Source organism: Pan paniscus, chromosome 10, assembly GCF_029289425.2.
Source record: "Pan paniscus chromosome 10, NHGRI_mPanPan1-v2.0_pri, whole genome shotgun sequence".
Classification (NCBI taxonomy): domain Eukaryota; kingdom Metazoa; phylum Chordata; class Mammalia; order Primates; family Hominidae; genus Pan; species Pan paniscus.
The window spans coordinates 127,944,057-127,966,006 of NC_073259.2; positions in this window are offsets into that span (position 1 = coordinate 127,944,057).

Below are 21,950 nucleotides of genomic sequence, written 5' to 3' on the forward strand. Positions count from 1 at the left end.
CACCAAGAGATGTGTATAAGAATACAAAATAGTGTTGGCAAAAAACTGGAAGCGATATAAATGTCCATCAGCAGTAGAAAAGACAAAATTGTATATTGCAGTGTTTTCACAAGCAATGAAAAAGAATAAACTGCAACTAACCACAATGACATAATGAGTCTCAAAACAAGGCCTAATGAAGGAAGCAAGACAATAACATATGATTCCATTATGATTCCATTCATATAAGTTCCAAAACAGGACAAAACAAAGCAACATTGTTTAAGGAGGGATGTATTAGGTTGATGCAAATCATTGCAGTTTTTGTCATTGTTTAAAGTAATGACAAAACCATAAAGAAAGCAACAGCCAGAATAGTAGTTACCTGGGGTTGGGATGGAGGCCTTTCAGGGTGTTGGGGTGCTGCTGTGATCTATTTCTTAACCTAGGTAGCAACAATATGGATGTGGTTTCATAAGGATTAAATTGTGTGTATATGTGTGCACGCATGTGTGTGTGTGTATGTTCTATTTATATATGTAAAGTCCTTTTTGTACTCTCCTAATTCTACAGTAGACAGAACTGGAAATGTGTTCTCTCTCTCTCACACACACACACACACACACGCACACCAGCACATAATTAGAGCTACAGGCTTGCTTAATACACATTTGTTCTTTTTTCCTTCCCCAAACATAACTTACTTCTTGTTCCCGGGGCCAATAATGGATAGCTACTATTTATCAAGCACCTCTTTTTTTTTCTTTTTTCTTAGACAGAATCTCACTCCGTCACCCAAGCTGGAGTTCAGTGGCACAATCACGGCTTACTGCAGCTTCCACCTCTCCAGGCTCAAGTGATCATCCCACCTCAGCCCTTCCAGTAGCTGGGACCACAAGCATGTACCACCATGCCTGGCTGTTTTTTTGTTTCTTTGTTTTTTTTTTTTTTTGTAGAGATGGGGTCTCCCTATGCTACCCAAGCTGATCTCAAATTCCTGTACTCAAGCAATCATCCTGCCCCGACCTCCCAAAGTGCTGGGATTACAGGTGTGAGCAACTGCGCCCAGCCCAGAAACTTCTATATAAAGAAAATAACTGGCCAGACCCAATGGCTCATGCCTGTAATCCCAACACTTTGGGAGGCCAAGATTGGCGGATCACTTGAGGTCAGAAATTTGAGACCAGACTGGCCAATGTGGTAAAACCCCATCTCTGCTAAAAATACAAATTAGCCTGGCGAGGTGGCAGGTGCCTGTAATCCCAGCTACTCAGGAGGGTAAAGCAGGAGAATCACTTGAACCTGGGAGGCGGAGGTTGCAGTGAGCCGAGATCTCACTTGCCACTGCACTCCAGCCTGGGTGAGACAGTGAGACTCGGTCAAAAAAAAAAAAAAAAAAAAAGAATAATTATCATTAGCTGAGTGCTTTCTAGGTTTCTAGGTGCAAGCCTTCAATAGCCCCTGAAGTAGGCACTATTATTAGCATCCACCCCTATGGAAAGGAGCCACTCTCACGCTGGCTCAGAGGCAAATATCCCAGATATTCCCTGTTTCCCAAAGATGTGTCCCCACAACTGGTATGAGCAACACTTTCAAGTGGCAAAAAAAGTCACTTATTTGTTAAATTATATATTTTACTATATGTTAGAAAAACTATAGCTAGCCCATCAAACCAAGTATTTTATAGATGATACCACTTGGAGTGAGACCAAAGGAAATATTTAAGAAGAAAAAACGAGCCAGTAAAGGAAATATTAAGTAAACAGTAGTACAGGTTGTACATGGGTATAGCTTTAGAACAAATCTTGAAATTTGGGAAACACTGCATCATTTGACATAATTCTTAAGCAAGCCTCTGAAGTAGGCATTATTGTTAGCAACCCCATTTTACCAGCAGAGAAATTCAAGCTTAGAGAAATTAAGTCACACACTAGTAAACAGTGGAGCCAGGACATCAGTTCGTTCTTTCATTCTAAAGCCCATTTTGATAACCACCAAACTGTATTGACTTATGTTTATCCCAGCACCTAGCACATAATATTTATAAATATTTGTGGACTAAATGATGAAATCTAACTCCATGTGCATTTGATTACAATTTAATTACTTCTTTCCAGCCTACCAACAATCAACTTTGCAGGCTCTCAATAGAAGTGTACTGAATTTACAAATGAATTGCCTTCTGATTCTACACACACCATTTATTATACCTTCTCATGGTGCAGGTATTCCGGAAGCAGTGGTTCACAACCTTGCATTCACATTGGGATCACCTGGCAAGCTTTAAAATAACATTGATACCTGGGCCCCATCCTTGGAGATCCTCATTTCACTGTTCCAGGATCAAGCCTAGGAATTGGAAGTTGATCAAGCTCCCCAAGTGATATGGTTTGGCTGTGGCCCCACCCAAATCTCATCTTGAATTCCCACGTGTTGTGGGAGGGACCCGGTGGGAGGTAATTGAATCATGGTGGCAGGTCTTTCCTGTGGTGTTCTCATGATAGAGAATAAGTCTTATGAGATCTGATGGTTTTATAAGGGGGAGATTCCCTGCACAAGCCCTCTTCTCTTGTCTGCCACCATCCACATAAGATGTGAGTTGCTCCTCCTTGCCCTCTGCCATGATTGTGAGGCTTCCCCAGCCATGTGGAACTGCAAGTCCATTAAACCTCTTTCTTTTGTAAATGCCCAGTCTCAGGTATGTCCTTATCAGCAGTGTGAAAACAGACTAATACACCAAGTGACCCCAATGTGCAGCCAATGTCATGAACCACTTGCCTAGAAAGGGCAAATATACTACTAACCAAATGTCAAAGTGTATTTTTCATTGTAATTTAATAAACTGACAATGCGGCTTTATTATCAGTCTTTGTTAACAAGAGTCTGCCCCTATGGAGAGGACCCACTCTCGCACTGGCTCAGATGCAAAGTGGAGACCTCAGAATGGGCCTTCCAGTCCTTGCTCTGTGATCCACCATGGTGAAACCAAAGAGGGTGATGGCTAAGTAATTTAACAGAAGGAGACTGGGGCGTATGGGTTATACTCAGCTTAAGTAAGGACTGAATTCTAAAATAAGTGTTTCGTGTTTTCATATTTGGAGCCTTAAGTGAAGATGGGTATACAAAAGGAAGAGATTCCCAAGCACTATACACAAGCAAAGGACATACAACTTGATTTCCTCTCCTCTTTCTTCTGTCCTTTTCTCTTCCTTCCCCTCACTTTCTCTCATTCCAATGGTGTTCCATTTGAGGTTTTAAACTGAAATGGAGGCCGGGCATGGTGGCCCATGACTGTAATCCTGGCACTTTGGGAGGCCAAGGCATAAGGATCACCTGAAGTTGGTCAGGAGTTCAAGATCAACCTGGCCAACATGGTGAAACACCATCTCTACTAAAAATACAAAAAAATCGGCCAGGCGGAGTGGCCCATGCCTGCAATCCCAGCTACTCAGGAGGCTGAGGCAGGAGAATCATTTGAACCCAGGATGCGGAGGTTGCAGTGAGCCAAGATCTCACCATTGCACTCCAGCCTGGGTGACACAGTGAGACTCTGTCTCAAAAAATAAAATTAAAAAATTAAAAAATTAACTGAAATGGAAATCAAATTCTAGACACTTGATCTTTCTAGCCTAGCAACAGTCAACTTTGTAGGCTCTCAATAAAAGTTTATGGAATTCACATATGAACAAACTTCTGATTCTACACACATCATTTAACCTCTGAGCCTAAATTTATGCCTAGCTGTAGGGAGATTTAAAAGCTAAGAGATGTGAAACGCTTTGTAAAATCTAAAGCCAGCAACTCACAAACTGGGAGAAAAATGTGTAAATCAAATATCTAATGAGAAACTAGCATCCATCATGTACAAAGAATTCCTACAGTCTGACAATAAAAAACAAATAGCCCAATTTAAAAACGAGCAAAAGATTTGAAGAGACAATTCTCCAAAAAAATATGCCAATAGCCAAAAAGCACGTGAAAAGATGCCCAACAACATTAGTCATTAGGGAAATGCAAATCAAAATCACAATAACACTTCATGTCCCCTGGGATAGTTATAAATAAACAGAAAGACAATAACAAGTATTGGTGAGGGTGTAAGAAAATGGATCCCTCCTAAACTGCTGGTGGGAATGTAAAATGATTCAGCCACTTTGGAATACAGTTTGGCAGTTCCTCAAAAAGTTAAACATAGAGCAATAGTATGACCTAACAATTTCCTCCCTAGGCATATAACCAAAAGAAATAAAAACATGGCCGGGCGCGGTGGCTCACGCCTGTAATCCCAGCACTTTGGGAGACCGAGGCGGGCAGATCACGAGGTCAGGAGATCGAGACCATCCTGGCTAACACGGTGAAATCCCGTCTTTACTAAAAATACAAAAAATTAGCCGGGGGTGATGGCGGGCGCCTGTATACCCAGCCACTCGGGAGGCTGAGACAGGAGAATGGCGTGAACCCTGGAGGCGGAGCTTGCTGTGAGACGAGATCGCGCCACTGCACTCCAGCCTGGGTGACAGAGCGAGACTCCATCTCAAAAAAAAAAAAAGAAATAAATAAAAACATATATCTACACAAACACTTGTATACAAATGGTCCTGACAGCACTATTCACAATAGCCACAAAGTGGAAACTACCCAAATATCTGTCAACTGATGAGTGGATAAACAAAAGATGGTATCACCATGCAATGGAATATTATTTGACCATAAAAAGGAGTGAACCACTTAAACATGCTAAGATGTGCATGAGCCTCAAAAACATTATGCTCAGTGAAAGAATGCAGGTGCAAAAGGCCACATATTGTAAGATTCCATTTACATGAAATACGTAAGAGTATGTAAATCCATAGAGACGACAGGTAGATTAGTGGGCTGTGGAGATGGGGAAATAGGAAGTGATTTACTAATGGGTACTGGGTACAGAGTTTCCTTCTTTCTTTTTTCTTGTATTGTCAGCGTATTTTATTTTAGTGACTTCAATAGGTGGTGTAGTGGATCCACTGTGGTTTTTGTTTTCAGATTTTATTTTTTTAGAGAAGTTTTAGGTTCACAGCAAAATTGAGAGGAAGGTACGAAGATGTCCCTTACATCCCCCGTCCCCACACATACATACCCTGCCCCATTATCACTATCCTCCACCAGGGTGGTACATTTGTTACAACTGATTAATTGAATGAAACATTATTATCTCCCAGCAATTTGGGAGGCTGAGGTGGGAGGATTGCTTGAGCCCAGGAGTTCAAAACCAGCCTGGGCAACATAGCAAGACCCTGTCTCTACAAAAAAATTTTTTTTAATTAACGGAGGCATGGTGGCACACACCTGTAGTCCCAGCTACTCTGGTGGCTGAGATGGGAGGATCGCTTGAGCCTGGGAGGTCAAGACTGCAGTGAGCTATGATTGCATCACTGCACTCCAACCTGGGCAACAGAGCAGGAGCCTATCAAAAAAGAAAGGAAAGAGAGGGAAAGAAGGAAGAAAGGAAGGAAAGAGAGAGGAAAGAGAAAGGAAGGAATGAAGGAAGGAAGGAAAAGAGAGAAGGAGAAAGAGAGGGAGAGGGAGAAAGAGAAAGACAGAGAGAAAAAAGAGAGAAAGGGAAAGAAGGGAGAAAAAGAGGAAGAAACATTATTATCACTCAAAATCCATGGTTTACATTCTTGGTATTATACATTCTGTGGGTTTGAACAGGTGTATAATGATATGTATCCACCAATATAGTATCATACAAAGTCTTTTCACTGCCCTAAAAATCCTCTGTGCTTTGCCTATTTATTCATTCTTTCGTTTCTCCAATCCCTGGCAACCACTGATATTTTTACTGTCTCCATAGTTTTACCTTTTCCAGAATGTCATATAGTTGGAATCAGTATGTAGTCTTTTCAGATTGGTGTCTTTCACTTAGGAATACGCATTTAAGTTTCCTCTGTGTTTTTTACATGACATGACACCTCGTTTCTTTTTAACAATGAATAATATTCCTTTGTCTGGATATACCATAATTTATTTATTCATGACCTGCTGAAGGACCTCTTGGTTTCTTACAAGTTTTGGCAGCTGTGAATAAAGCAGTTATAGACAGCCGTGTGCCGGTTTTTGTGTGGACATGTTTTCATTTTCTCTGGGTAAATACCAAGGAGTGTGATTATATTGTACGAATATGTTTACTTTTTTTTTTTTTTTTTTTTTTGAGACGCAATCTCACCCTGTTGTCCAGGCTGGAATGCAGTGGCACGATCTCAGCTCACTGCAAGCTCCACCTCCCAGGGTCACACCATTCTCCTGCCTCAGCCTCCTGAGTAGCTGGGACTACAGGCGCCCGCCACCACACCTGGCTAATTTTTTTATATTTTTTAGTAGAGATGGGGTTTCACCATGTTAGCCAGGATGGTCTCGATCTCCTGACCTCGTGATCTGCCCGCCTCAGCCTCCCAAAGTGCTGGGATTACAGGCGTGAGCCACCGCGCCCGGCACTATTTTTTAATAAGAAAACACATAACTGTCTTCCAAAGTGGCTGTACCATTTTGCATTCCCACGAGCAATGAATGAAAGTTCCTGTTGCTCCACATCCTTGTCAGCACCTGATATTGTCAGTGTTCTGAATTTTGACCATCCTAATAGGTGTGTACAGAGTTTCTTTTTGGGGTGACAAAAATGTTCTGGAATTAGATATTAGTGATGATTACACAACTTTGTAAATATACTAAAACTCACTGAATTGTACACTTTTCGAGAGTAAAATTTGTGGTATGTGAATTATACCTCAATTTTGAAAATATTTTTAGGAATGGGGTCTCACTCTGTCACCCAGGCTGGAGTGCAATGGCACAATCATAGCTCACTGTGACCTTGAACTCCTGGGCTCAAGGGATCTTCCCGCCTCGGCCTCCAAAATAGCTAGGACTACAAGTGCATGCCACTATACCCAGTTTGTTTGTTTTTGTAGAGATAAGATCTGGCTTTGTTGCCCAGGCTTGTCTTGAACTCCTGGCCTCAAGCAATCCTCCCAGCTCAGCCTCCCAGAACATTGGGATTACAGGCATGAGCCACTGTGCCTGGCCTCAATTTTTTTAATGTAAAAAAATTTCTAAAGCCAGTATATAAATGTGAAACATTTTAACTCAGGGTTTCTCAGTCCCAGGATTGTTGATATTTGGGGCTAGATAATTCTTTGTTGTCGAGGCTCTGTCCTGTGCATTGTAGTATCCCTGGCCTCCGCCCACTAGCACACACACCCCAGCCATGGCAACCGAAGATGTCTGTAGACATTGTCAAATATCCCCTGGAGGACAAAATCACCCTGGATTGAAAAGCACCTGCTATAACTGTATGATGTGAACATTCTCAATGAATTCATTAAATATACTTTAATTAAGCCAGCAGCGCTCACAAAACAACCAAAATACATTACCCAGTTTTTAAATATTATGACAATTTTAACTGATTATTAGAACTTTCATTCTGATCCCATCACTTTCCCAGTGTTTTCTCCAAGTTTGAACAAATGATTTCCGATGGTTTTTTCCCTCTTTGACCTGAGACAAAGCTTTTAACGAGAAAAGCTAAATTTTCAAAACTCAATTAAATGGTAATTAGCCTCCCTGCCATTTGATTTAGGCAATTTTTCTACGGTGCTTGGGTATGTTCATTAATTGTGTTTCTTCTAATGTTATAAGATATAAAAACATACCTCTAATCCTTCAGCCCACTGACTTCAGGAGTGTTTTATAATTCCCAATCCATTTATAATGCAAGAAACTCAGGCACCTGATTCATACCAACTATTCTCTAAGGACAGCTTAAAAAAAATGTCATCAAATTCATACAGTGATCCGGGTCCCTGCTCTGTATACTTAACATAATTGTTACTGATGTCTAATCTACTAGAAAGAGACTAGATTAATGTCAATCTCTCAAAATTGATGCAAAGCATATACTTATTGGAAACTGTGTCTCATGCCTTGGCTAAGCTCCAATAAGCCAAATATCTTGTCCTAGGAATATGATTAAACATGCCCTACATTGGATGGGCACGGTGCTTCACATCTGTAATCTCAGCACTTTGGAAGGCAAGGTGGGCAGATCACTTGAGGCAAGGAGCTTCAGACCAGCCTGGGCAACATGGCGAAACCCCATCTCTACAAAAAAACACAAAATTTAGCCAGACGTGGTGGTGTGTGCCTGTAGTCCCAGCTGCTTGGGGGGCTGAGGTGAGGGTATTGCTTGAGCCCCAGAGGTGGAGGCTGCAGTGAGCTGCACTCCAGCCTGGGTGACAAAGCAAGACTCTGTCTAAAAAAAATTTTTTTTAACTATATACATATATATGCCCTATATCTTTCATCTGGGCTTGTCTTAGGCCTGCATATAATAATAACTTTTTAATAAAATTGACTCTCAGTCAGGCACGGTAGCTCATGCTTGTAATCCCAGCACTTTAGGAGGCCAGGGCGGGTGGATTGCTTGAGGTGAGGAGTTCAAGACCAGCCTGGCCAACATAGGGAAACCCCGTCTTTACTAAAATACAAAAAAAAAAAAAAAAAAATTAGCTGTGTGTGGTGGCAGACGCCTATAATCCCAGCTACTCGGGAGGCTGAGGCAGGAGAATCACTTGAACCCAGGAGGCAGAGGTTGCAGGAAGCCAAGATTGTGCCACTGCACTCCAGCCTGGGTGACAGAGTGAGACTTCATCTCAAAAATAAATAAGTTAATTAATTAATATAATTGACTCCTAACCTTTCCTGTCAATCTAATATTTATTTTTTAAGTCCCTCTCCTATGCCCACGCACTCGAGCTGCACGAGAGAATCCTTTTTTTCTTTTCTTTTCTTTTCTTTTTTTTTTTTTTTAAGAGACAGGATCTCACTATGTTGCCCAAGCTGGTGTCAAACTCCTGAGCTCAAGTGATCCTCCCACCTCATTCTCCCAAAGTGCTAGGATTACAGGCATGAGCCACCTCGCCCAGCCAAGAGCAAGAATCATGCCTGTCTTGGTGAAGGCGACAATCCTCAATATCTTACACAGTGCCTGGCCTTTGGTAGTCTCTCAATAAATTTGTATTCTCCGAATTAATGTGTGACTAAATGAATCAATGCACCTATAAGTCAATAAAGTGCTACATATAAAGGTCAGGTGTAAAAGACACCCTGCTTTAAGTTTTCATGTAAGAATTTTGTGACTGTTGATGGGTTTGAATCGGAACATGGAATAAATATCTAGAAGCAGTCATCCTGGGGAAGAACAAAAAAACACAGGAAGACATCAGTAAAAGCCCTTCAAGAGATGAGTAGAAGCCAGGCACGGTGGCTCACACCTGTAATCCCAGCACTTTGGGAAGCCAAGGTGGGCGGATCACTTGAGACCAGCCTGGCCAACATGGTGAAACCCTGTCTCCACTAAAAATACAAAAATTAGCTGGGCATGTTGGTGGGCACTTGTAATCCGAGCTACTCAGGAGGCTGAGGCAGGAGAATCACTTGAATCTGCAAGGCAGAGGTTGCCCTGAGCCAAGATCACCCCACTACACTCCAGCCTGGGCAACAGAGTGAGACTCCGTCCCCAAAAAAAAGAAGAAGAAAAAAAAAGAGAGATGAATAGAAAATACAGGGATTAAAGTAACTGGACTATTTATTTAGTAGAAAGAATAGGAAGACTTTGTAAGACTTCAATCATTCATTTCTCCATTCACTCACTCAACAAACATTTATTGGATGCCTACTATTTGCTGACACTGTTTTTTGGTGTTGGAAAGACAGCAGGAGATAAACTGTACAAACATCTCTGGCCTGTGGAGCTCATGTTCCAGTGGGTGGAGACAGACAGCAAGCAAGATTAAGAAGTAAAATAGCCTGTGATTTCAGTATTTTGGGAGGTCGAGGCAGGTGGATCACTTGAGGTCAGGAGTTCGAGACCAGCCCGGGCAACATGGTGAAACCCCATCTCTACCAAAAATACAAAAAATTAGCTGGGCATGGTGGCTTGCACCTGTGGTCCCAGCTACTTGAGAGGCTGAGGTGGGAGGAGTGCTTGAGCCTGGGAGGTGAAGGTTGCAGTGAGCTGAGATTGCACCATTGCACTCCAGCATGCGGGACAGACTGAGACCCTGTTGCAAAAAAAAATAAAAACTAAATAGAGGTAAAATATGTTATGGGGGGAAAAGTGAACCAGGAGAAAGGCTCCTGGAGTACAGGGGAGGGTTGCAATCTTAAACAAAGTGGTCAGGAGCAGCTTGATGGAGTAAAGACCCCAAATGTGGGAAAAAGCCATGCAGGTAACTGGGGTAGAGCGGGATCAGCAAGGACAAAGGTCACGAGGTGGGAAGGAGGCTGATGTACTCAAGAAACAGTAAGGAGGTTGGTGTATTTGCTTCCCATAGCTGCTGTAACAAATGACCACGCATTTAGTGGCTTAAAACAACACAGTTTTTTTGTTTGTTTGTTTGTTTGTTTGTTTTGTTTTTGAGACGGAGTTTCACTCTTGTCGCCCAGGCTGGAGTGCAATGAATGGCACGATGTTGGCTCACCTTTGCCTCCAGGGTTCAAGCGATTCTCCTGCATCATCCTCCCGAGTAGCTGGGATTACAGGCACGCGTCACCACGCCCAGCCAATTTTGCATTTTTAGTAGAGACAGGGTTTCTCCATATCAGTCAAGCTGGTCTCAAACTCCCGACCTCAGGTGATCCGCCTGCCTCAGCCTCCCAAAGTGCTGGGATTATAGGCATGAGCCATGGCGCATGGCTTTGTTGGGTTTTGTTTTTTTTTTTGAGACAAGGTCTCACATTGACACTGAGGCTGGAGTGCAGTGACAAAATCATAGTGCATGCCACCATGCCCAGCTAATTTTTTTTCCTGTAGCGATGTAGCAGGACGAGCAGCAGACAAAACTCCTCAGACACCAGTTTAAAGAAGGAAGGAGCTTTATTCTGCCAGGAGCTTCAGCAGACTTGCATCTCAAAAAGCCCAGCTCCCCGAGCTTACAACTCAAAGGTGGTCCGCGTGAGAAGGCTGTGATCGATTGAGCAAGCAGGGGGTATGTGGCTGGGGGATGCATGCGCTGGTAATTAGAACAGAACAGAACAAGACAGGGATTTTCACGATGCTTTTCCATACAATGTCTGGAATCTATAGATAACACAAGCAGTTAGATCAGGGGTTGATTTTTAACTACTAGGCCCAGGGCATGCAGGGCTATCTGCCTGTGGATTTCATTTCTGCCTTTTAGTTTTTACTTCTTCTTTCTTTGGAGGCAGAAATTGGGCATAAGACAGTATGAGGGGTGGTCTCCTCCCTTAGAGACAGGGTCTTGCTATGTTTCCCAGGCTGATCTTGAACTCCTGGCTTCATGTAATCCTCCTGCCTCGGCCTCCCAAAGTGCTGGGATTACAGGCATAAGCCACCACGCCCAGCCTATAAGAATACAAATTTCTTCTCTTATGGTGCTAGAGGTCAAAAGACCAACACAGGTATCACATACTAAGATCAAAGTATTGGAGTCTCTGAGAGAAAATCCTTATCCTTGCCTCAGCTTTTAGAAGCCACCTACGTTCTTTGATTCATGGCTTCATTTGCCATCTTCGAAGCGAATAATGTAGCAAATACAGCATCTTGATTCTCTCCTTCTCTCCCGTTCCCTCTCTCTTTCTGACCCATTTATTTGTCACATTCTTATTTCCTTATCTTTCTGGCCTTCCTCTTTTCTTCTTTCTTAAAAATATTTTTTATTTTATTTAGTTTATTTTTTTTCTGAGAATCTCACTCTGTCACCCAGGCTGGAGTGCAGTGGCACTATGTCAGCTCACTGCAACCTCTGCCTACTGGGTTCAAGCAATTCTTATGCCTCAGCCTCCCAAGTAGCTGTGATTACAGGCATGCGTCACCACACCCAGCTAATTTTTTGTATTTTTAGTAGAGATGATTGACCAGGCTGGTCTCGAACTCCTGACCTCAAGTAATCCACCGGCCTCAGCTTCCCAAAGTGCTGGGATTAAAGGCGTGAGCCACTGCACCCAGTCCCTCCTTCCCTCTATAAGACTCTTGTATCTCATCTGGATAATCCCGAATAACTCCCCCATCTCAAGATTTTAAATTTGCAAATTTAATCACATTTGCAAAATCCCTTTTGTTATAAGGTAATATACCCATGGGTTCTAGGGAATGGAATGTGGACATCTTTGAAGCACTAATATTGGGCCTACTGGAAAGGTTGAAGAAAAGTTAGTGCAGGCAAGAACAGGTAGGTGAGGTCAAAGACTTTCCTTTTTTTTTTTTTTTTTTTTTTTTTTTTTGAGATGGAGTCTCGCTCTGTCGCCCAGGCTGGAGTGCAGTGGCACGATCTCGGCTCACTGCAAGCTCTGCCTCTGGGTTCACGCCATTCTCCTGCCTCAGCCTCCCAAGTAGCTGGGACTACAGGCACCCGCCACCATGCCTGGCTAATTTTTTATATTTTTTAATAGAGACGAGGTTTCACCGTGTTAGCCAGGATGGTCTCGATCTCCTGACCTCGTGATCCGCCCAGCCTCAGCCTCCCAAAGTGCTGGGATTATAGGCGTGAGCCACCGTGCCCAGCCTTAAAGACATTCCTTTTTAATGACTAAATGCTTATCCATTACAAAGAATTATATTTGCAGTTTCATTCTTTAAGACTAACTGGATTGGCCTTTTCCATGATAAATAATATTGGGTTGCACTTTTCTACTCCTTTTGCTTTTAGACTGCTTTTGTAATGTTTTCTCTATTTTTCAACTTCTAATAAAGTGAAAACACTTGGAGAGGCTGACTGCAAGATGCATTAATTCAGCTCTCTGTGTGAGAAAGATCTACAGAACCCAAAGATTTCTATCTGGGGCATGTATATATTGGCAAAAACACTGTCCAGCCTTGCATAGCTCTTTGCTTAAATTATTTTTTTTTTGAGACAGGGTCTCACTCTGCTGCCCAGGCTGGAGTGCAATGGTGCAACCTCAGCTCACTGCAACCTCCAACTCCCAGGTTTAAGTGATCCTCCTGCCTCAGCCTCCTGAGTAGCTGGGACCACAGGCGCCCACCACCATGCCCGGCTAATTTTTGCATTTTACTAGAGAGGGCCACCATGTTGGCCAGGCTGGTCTCAAACTTCTGACCTCAGGTGATCTGCTGACCTGGGCCTCCCAAAATTCTGGGATTAGAAGTGTGAGCCACTGCACCGGGCCCACCTTAACATTTTTTTTTTTTTTTTTGAGACGGAGTTTCACTCTTGTTGCCCAGGCTGGAGTGCAATGGTGAGATCTCGGCTCACTGTAACCTCCACCTCTGGGTTCAAGCGATTCTCCTGCCTCAGCCTCCCAAGTAGCTGGGATTACAGGCGCCTGCCACCACACCTGGCTAATTTTTGTATTTTTAGTAGAGATGGGGTTTTGCCATGTTGGCCAGGCTGGTCTTGAACTCCTGACTTCAGGTGATCCGCTGACATCAGCCCCTCAAAGTTCTGGGATTACAAGTGTGAGCCACCACTCTCGGCCCATCTTAACCTTTTTTTTTTTTTTTTTTTGAGACGGAGTCTTGCTCTGTTGCCCAGGCTGAAGTGCAGTGGCACAATCTCGGCTCACTGCAACCTCCACCTCCCAGGTTCAAGCAATCCTCCTACCTCAGCCCCCCTAGTAGCTGGGATTACAGGCATGCACCACCATGCCCAGCTAATTTTTGTATTTTTAGTAGAGACGGGGTTTGGCCATGTTGGCCAGGCTGATCTCAAACTCCTGACCTCAGGTCCTCCACCTGCCTCGGCCTCCCAAAGTGCTGGGATTATGGGTGTGAGCCACCACGCCATGCCATCTTAACCATTTTTAAGCGTACAGTTCAGTGGTAGTAAATGCGTTCACATGGTTGTGCAACCATCACCACCATCCATACACAGCACTCTTTTCATCCTGCAAAACTAAGACTCCATCCCCATTAAACACAAACTCCCCATTCTCCACTCCCCCAAAGCCCTGGAAACCACCGTTCTACTTTCTGTCTCTGAAATTTTGACTACTCTAGATATCTCATATAAGTGGAATCATATAATATTTGTTCTTCTGTGACTGGTTTGTTTCCCTTAACACAAGTTCATCCATGTTGTAGCATGTGTCAGAATTTCCTTCCTTTTTAAGACTGAATAATAGTCTATTGTATGGATAGACCACATTTTGTTTATCCATTCATCTGTTTTGGGAAGGGGGTTGTTTGTTTGCTTTGAGAAAGGGTGTTGCTCTGTCACCCAGGCTGGAGTGCAGGGGTGTGATCAGGGCTCACTGCAAGCTCCAACTCTTGGGCTCAAGCAATTCTCCCACCTCAGCCTCCTGAGTAGCTGGAATGGCAGGCATGCACCACGGCATCATTTTGTTTGTTTGTTTGTTTGTTTTTTGTTTTTGAGACAAGGTCTCATTCTGTTGCCCAGGGTGGAGGGCAGTGGTGTGATCTTGGCTCACTGAAACCTCCACCTCCCAGGTTCAAGCAATTCTCATGCCTCAGCCTCCCAAGTAGCTGGGATTACAGGTGTGCACTACTATGCCCAGCTAATTTTTGTATTTTTAGTAGAGACGGGGGTTTCACCATGTTGGTGAGGCTGGTCTCAAGCTCCTGACCTCAGGTGATCCACCTGCCTCGGCCTCCCAAAGTGCTGGGATTACAGGCAAGAGCCACTGTGCCCGGCCCCCATTCATCTGTTGATGAGCACTTGGGTTTACTTCTACCTTTTGGCTATTGTGAATAATATGTACAAATATCTCTTTGAATCCCTGATTTCAATTATTTTGGATATATCTCCCGAAGTGGAATTGCTGGATCATAAGGAAATTCTATTTTGAGTTATTTAAGGAACCACCATTCTGTTTCCCACAGTAGCTGCATCATTTTACATTCCCAGCAATGCACCAGGGCTCCAATTTCTCTACATCCTCGTCAACACTTGTTGTTTTCTGTTTGGCAGTAGGCGTCCTAATGGGTGGGAAGTGGCATCTCCTTGCATAGTTCTTCGAAGCTGTCACATCAGCCCTTTACTTCCCACGTATTACATAAAGGGAGAATGCCAGCATATGCCCTCCATAGCCTTAATTCTGAACTCCTGACTTCCATTTCCTGGTCCACCCCGGGAGAACTGGACAGAAACTGAAGGAGTCGTGATGTTCTCCAAAATGAAGCACAAGGAAATAGGTTTAAGCCAGCTGATTCCCAAGCTAGGCTAGGAGACTTTACAGATGATCAAATTTCCAAATGTATGTGTGTGTGTGTCTGTGTGTGTGTGTGTGTGTATGTCTCTGTGTGTGTGTGTGTGTGTGTGACTGACATAGGATTTCAACAACTTATTTTGCAAAATAAGAATATTTTTTAAAATGTTTAATGTTATTTTATAATATTTTTGTTTTATAATATTTTATTCTGTTTTATTTAAAGACAGAGCCTCGCTATATTGTCCAGGCTGGAGTATGGTGGCTATCCACAGGAATAATCACAGCTCACTGCAGCCTTGAACCCCTGGGCAATCCTCCTGCCTCAGCCTCCCTAGTAGCTGGGACTACAGATGCATGTCACAGCACCTGGTTCTATTATTTTATTTTATTTAAAAATAATATGTATTTTAATATTTCTAAATGTTCAAATAATTTTAAAAGAGCATCTGTTATCATGACTTCATGAAAGCAATGAAATTAAAATGACAAAAAAACTGAGACTATATTATTCAGGATTCTTCAGAGATGCAGAGATGCAGAACTAATCAAAGATATATACATGCATACATACACACCTATTATACATACACACCCATATATACACACATACATATGCACACACACATACATACATATCCATATACGTACACACATATATACACACATACACATATATAATACACATATGTATACACACATGCACACACGCATACACACACCCACATATATACACACATACACATATGCACACATATATGCCCATATATAATACACACACATACACACATACAGAAACACATATACACACGTATACACATGAATACACATATACATATGTATATACATACACACGTGTATACACACATATTTATACATACATATATACACAAATATACACACATATATATGCATACACGATATATACATACATATATACACATACATATATATACATACCAACATCTGTACATATATATACATACACACATATACACACATATATACATACACACACATATATACACACACACAATATACATACACACCTATATACACACACACACACATCTCTGAAGCTGGCAGACCTGGGTTTAACTTCTAGCTATGCCCCTTATTACCTGTGTGTAGGCAAATTATGTAACCTCTTTTTTGTCTCCATTTCGTCATCTATAAAATAAGATCATAACACCTACCTCCCTGGGCTGTTGTAAGAAATATGTTACATAATTTGCCTCCGACCTGGGTTTCTTCCAGGGGTCTTTATCTTAGAAAATGTCCATCTGGAAGTATACAAACCTGAAGCTAGGCAATGAAGCTGTAAAAGTTTTTCTGGGGAAGTGGTCTCTGAGCTGATATCAGAAGGAAAGGTGGGAGTTAACCAGGGAAAGAGTGGGAGAAAACATTCCAGGCAGAGGGAACAGCACATTCAAAGACCCAGCAGTGAAAAGGAGCCCTGACAGGAAGATGTTGGTCAAAAGGTACAAAGTTTCACTTGATAGGATGAATCAATTCAGGAGAGCTATTGTACTGCATAGTGACTCTAGTTAATAACAATGTACTGTGTGCTTGAAATTGGCTAAAAAATAGATGTTGGCTAGGCGTGGTGGCTCATGCCTGTAATCCCATCGCTTTGGGAGGCCGAGGGCAGGAGTTTGAGACCAGCCTGGTCCATCCTGGTGAAACCCCATCTCTACGAAAAATACAAAAATGAGCCGGGCATGGTGGTGGGCACCTGTAATCCCGGCTACTTGGGAGGCTGAGGCAGGAGAATCGCTTGAACCCGGGAGTTGGAGGTTGCAGTGAGCTGAGATCGTGCCACTGCACTCCAGCCTGGGTGACAGAGTGAGACTCTGCCTCAAAAAAAAAAAAAAAAGTAGATGTTAAATGTTCTCACTACAAATAAAGGTGAGGTGATGAATATGTTAATTAGTTTGATTTAATCATTTCACATGTATACGTACATCAAAACCTCATGTTGCACACTGTAAATGTACACAATGTGTATTTGTTGATTATACCTGAATAAAGGTGGAGGAGGAAGGGCAAGAGAGCCTTGAGTATCAAATTGAAAGAAAGCAGTGTCCCTAAAGCTCTGAACACAGTGAGGGATGAAGATGAGGGCTTAGTTGAATACTTTGGTTTTGAAATGCGTGTCCACTTCTAATGGCTGCTATCACAATTTTTCAGCAACGTGGTGGCTAAAAGCAAACAAAATTTATTCCCTCACAGTTCTAGAGGCTAGGAATATGAAATCACTATTGCTGGACTGAAATCAGTGCGTCAGCAGGGGATACACTCCCTCGGGAGCCTCTAGCGGGAGAATCTTTGCCTTTCCTCACTTAGCTTCTGGTAGCTGCCAGCATTCCTTGGCTTGTGGCTGTTTCACTCCAATCTTCAAGCCTAGCATCTTTAAGTCTCCCTCTGCTCTGTCTTCATGTCATCTTCTCTGTATGTTGTCCGATCTCCCTCTGCCTCCCTCTTAAAAGAATATATGTGACTGGGCGCGGTGGTTCACGCCTTTAATCCTGCACTTTGGAAGGATCACTTGAGCCCAGGAGTTTGAGACCAGCCTGAGCAACACAGTGAGACCTTGTCTACAAAAAAATCAAAAAATTAGCTGGGCTTGGTGGTGCATGCTGTGGTCCCAGCTACTTAGTAGGCTGAGGTGGGAGGATTGCTTGAGCCCAGAAGGTGGAGGCTGCAGTGAGCGACGATTGCACCACTGCACTCCTGCCTGGATGGCTGAGCAAGGCTCTGTCCCAAAAAAAGAAAAAAAAATACTTGATAGAATCCAGAACAATCTCTCCATCTCAAGACCCTTTTTTTTTTGAGACAGTCTTGCTCGTTGCCCAGGCTGGAATGCAGTGGTGAGATCTCAGCTCATTGTAACCTCCGCCTCCCAGGTTCAAGTCATTCTCCTGCCTCAGCCTCCTAAATAGCTGGGATTACAGGCACCTGCCACCACGCCCAGCTAATTTTTGTATTTTTAAAAGACACAGGGTTTTGCCATGTTGGCTAGGATTGTCTTGAACTCCTTACCTTAGGTGAGCCACCCGCCTCGGCCTCCCAAAGTGTGGGGATTACAGGCATGAGCCACTGCACCTGGCCATCTCAAGATCCTTAATCACATCTTCAAAGCTTTTCCTTCCTTTTTTTTTGGAGATGGAGTCTGGCCTTGTCACCCAGTCTGGAGTGCAGTGGCATGATCAAGGTTCACTGCAACTTCCGCTTCCCGGGTTCAAGCCATTCTCCTGCCTCAGCCTCCTGAATAGGTGGGACTATAGGCGCGCACCACCACGCCCAGCTAATTTTTTGTATTTTTTAGTAGAGACGGGTTTCACCGTGTTGCCCAGATTGGTCTCGGACTCCTGAGCTCAGGTAATCCACCCGGCTTGGCCTCCCAGAGTGTTAGGATTATAGGCGTAAACCACCGCACCCGGCCATTCAAAGAGCCTTTTTCTAAATAAGGTAACATTTACAGGGATTAGAACATGGCCATCCTCTGAGGGACTATTCTGCAGCCTACCACAAAAAAATGCATTTTATAATCAAGGCCTGGCATACAGAGAGCATTGAATAAATATTGGCTACTAGTATCATTACCAATGTCAAAATCATTACTATCTAAGATATCTTGTTTGCCTTTTCACCTTAACTCCATGCAACTAGACTTGAGCAAAATTTTAGGGATTAGTCATCCGCTTTTTCATTTATTTACTTATTTTTGGGCAATATGTACATTTACATAGTTCAAACTCAAAAGGCACATCCAAAGAGAATATCTCCCTCCAGACTACCATTTCCTCTTCATGGAGGTATCAATGAACGACTTTTATATGATTCCTCCCAGAATTACATTCCATAGAAAAACCACATATTTGACCAGGCGCAGTGTCTCATGCCTGTAATCCCAGCACTTTGAGAGGCCGAGGAGGGAGGACTGCTTGAGTCTAGGAGTTTGAGACCAGCCTGGGCAATATACCAAGACCTCATCTCTACTAAAAATAAAAAAAATTAGCCAGACGTGTTGGTTTTCGCCTATAATCCCAGCTACTCAGGAGGCTGAGGCAGGAGAATCGCTTGAACCTAAGAGGCAGAAGTTTCAGTGAGCCGAGATTGCACCATTGCACCCCAGCCTGAGTGACAAGAGCAAAACTCTGTCTCAAAAAAAATAAAATAAAATAACATGATGAAATCCTGTCTCTACTAAAAATACAAAAATTAGCCAGGCATGGTGGCGTGTGCCTGTAGACCCAGCTACTCAGCAGGCTGAGGTGGAGGAGGATCACTTGAGCCAAGAGTTGGAGTCTGCAGTAAGCTATGATCATGCCATTGCACTTCAACCTGGGCGACAGAGTGAGACCCTGACTAAAAAAAAAAAAAAAAAAAAAAAAAATATATATATATATATATGGCAACTCTATTACTACATAAAGAGCTTCTAGCTTTCTTCCTGCTTTATTTCCTTCTTTTTTTGGGGGGTGCGGGGGGGTCAGAGTCTCTCTCTGTCACCCAGGCTGGAGTGTAGAGGCATGATCATGGCTCACTGCGACTTCCTGAGCTCAGGCAATCCACCCACCTTAGCCTCCTGAGTAGCTGGGACTTCAGGCACCTGCCACCACAACCAAATAATTTTTGTGTTTTTTTGTAGAGGTGTGGTCTTGCTATGTTACCCAGGCTAGTCTTGAACCCCTGGGCTCAAGCGATCCTCCTGCCTCAGCCTCTGATAGTGCTACAATTTATTTATCTTTTATAGCTGCATAGTATTCCATGGAATGGTTGTATCAAACTTTATTTAATCAGCCTAAAAATGATGGACATTTAGGTTGTCTCTAATGTATCGCTACATCAAACAATGCTGCAAAGAGTGACTTTTATGTATGTTTCACACGTGCAAGTTTATCTGTATGATTTTTTTATTATACTTTAAGTTTTAGGGTACATGTGCACAATGTGCAGGTTAGTTACATATGTATACATGTGCCATGTTGGTGTGCTGCACCCATTAACTCATCATTTAGCATTAGGTGTATCTCCTAATGCTATCCCTCCCCCCTCCCCCCCACCCCACAACAGGCCCCGGTGTGTGATGTTCCCCTTCCTGTGTCCATGTGTTCTCATTGTTCAATTCCCACCAATGAGTGAGAACATGTGGTGTTTGGTTTTTTGTCCTTGCGATAGTTTGCTGAGAATGATGGTTTCCAGCTTCATCCATGTCCCTACAAAAGACATGAACTCATCATTTTTTATGGCTGCATAGTATTCCATGGTGTATATGTGCCACATTTTCTTAATCCAGTCTATCATTGTTGGACATTTGGGTTGGTTCCAACTCTTTGCTATTGTGAATAGTGCCGCAATAAACATACGTGTGCATGTGTCTTTATAGCAGCATGATTTATAATCCTTTGGGTATATACCCAGTAATAGGATGGCTGGGTTGAATGGTATTTAAAAAGTCAGGAAACAACAGGTGCTGGAGAGGATGCAGAGAAATAGGAACACTTTTACACTGTTGGTGGGACTGTAAACTAGTTCAACCATTGTGGAAGTCAGTGTGGCGATTCCTCAGGGATCTAGAACTAGAAATACCATTAGACCCTGTATGACAAATTTTTAAGTGCAATTTCGCTGGGTCAGATGTTCTCTTCAGCAGTTTGGTAGATGAAAATGCCCTCCAGAGGGGCAGTACTAGTTTATAGCCCTACCAGAGTTGTACAAAGCTGCCTTTTATTCATCTTTACTGATGCAGCATGTTATTTAAATGTGTTGTCTATGCTATGTGATAGATGAAAAAAATGCTATCTCAGTATAGTTTTAGTTGAGCATCTTTTCATGTATTTAAAAGCCATTTGTATTTCTTTTCTCTTTGTTTTTGATTGTTTTGATTGTTTGTTTGTTTTTCAAGACAGGGTCTCAGTCTGTCACCCAGGCAGGAATGCAGTGGCACCATCTCAGTTTACTGCAGCCTCAACTTCCCACGCTCAGGTGATCCTCATGCCTCAGCCTCCCGAGTAGCTTGAACTACCAGCACGCACCATCATGGCCGGCTAAATTTTGTACTTTTTGTAGAGATGGAGTTTCACCATATTGCCCAGGCTGGTCTCAAACTCCTGGCTCAAGCGATCTGCCCACCTTGGTGTATTTTGATTATAGGCTTTTACATCCAACTGCAAGTTAGCTAATAAAATGTCAGGAGCAGCTTTCTTAGCCAAGAACAAATATCAGAGGGCATAGCTTTATCAATATTTTTTTCTTTTTTTTTTTTTTTTAGATGGAGTCTTACTTGTTGCCCAGGCTGGAGAGCAGCGGCGCGATCTCGGCTCACTGCAACCTCCACTACCCAGGTTCAAGTGATTCTCCTGCCTCAGCCTCCCAAGTAGCTGGGATTACAGACACATGGCACCACACCTGGCTAATTTTTGTTTTTTGTTTGTTTTTTTTTTGTTTGTTTGTTTGTTTTGAGACGGAGTCTCTCTCTGTCGCCCAGGCTGGAGTGCAGTGGCACGATCTTGGCTCACTGCAAGCTCCGCCTCCCAGGTTCACGCCCATTCTCCTGCCTCAGCCTCCTGAGTAGCTGGGACTACAGGTGCCGGCCTAATTTTTTGTATTTTTAATAGAGACGGGGTTTCACCATGTTGGCCAGGATAGTCTCGATCTCCTGACCTCGTGATCCGCCAGCCTCAGCCTCCCAAAGTGCTGGGATTACAGGCGTGAGCCAACGCGCCGGGCCTGTATTTTTTTTTCAGTAGAGACGGAGTTTCACCATGTTGGCCAGCTATTTA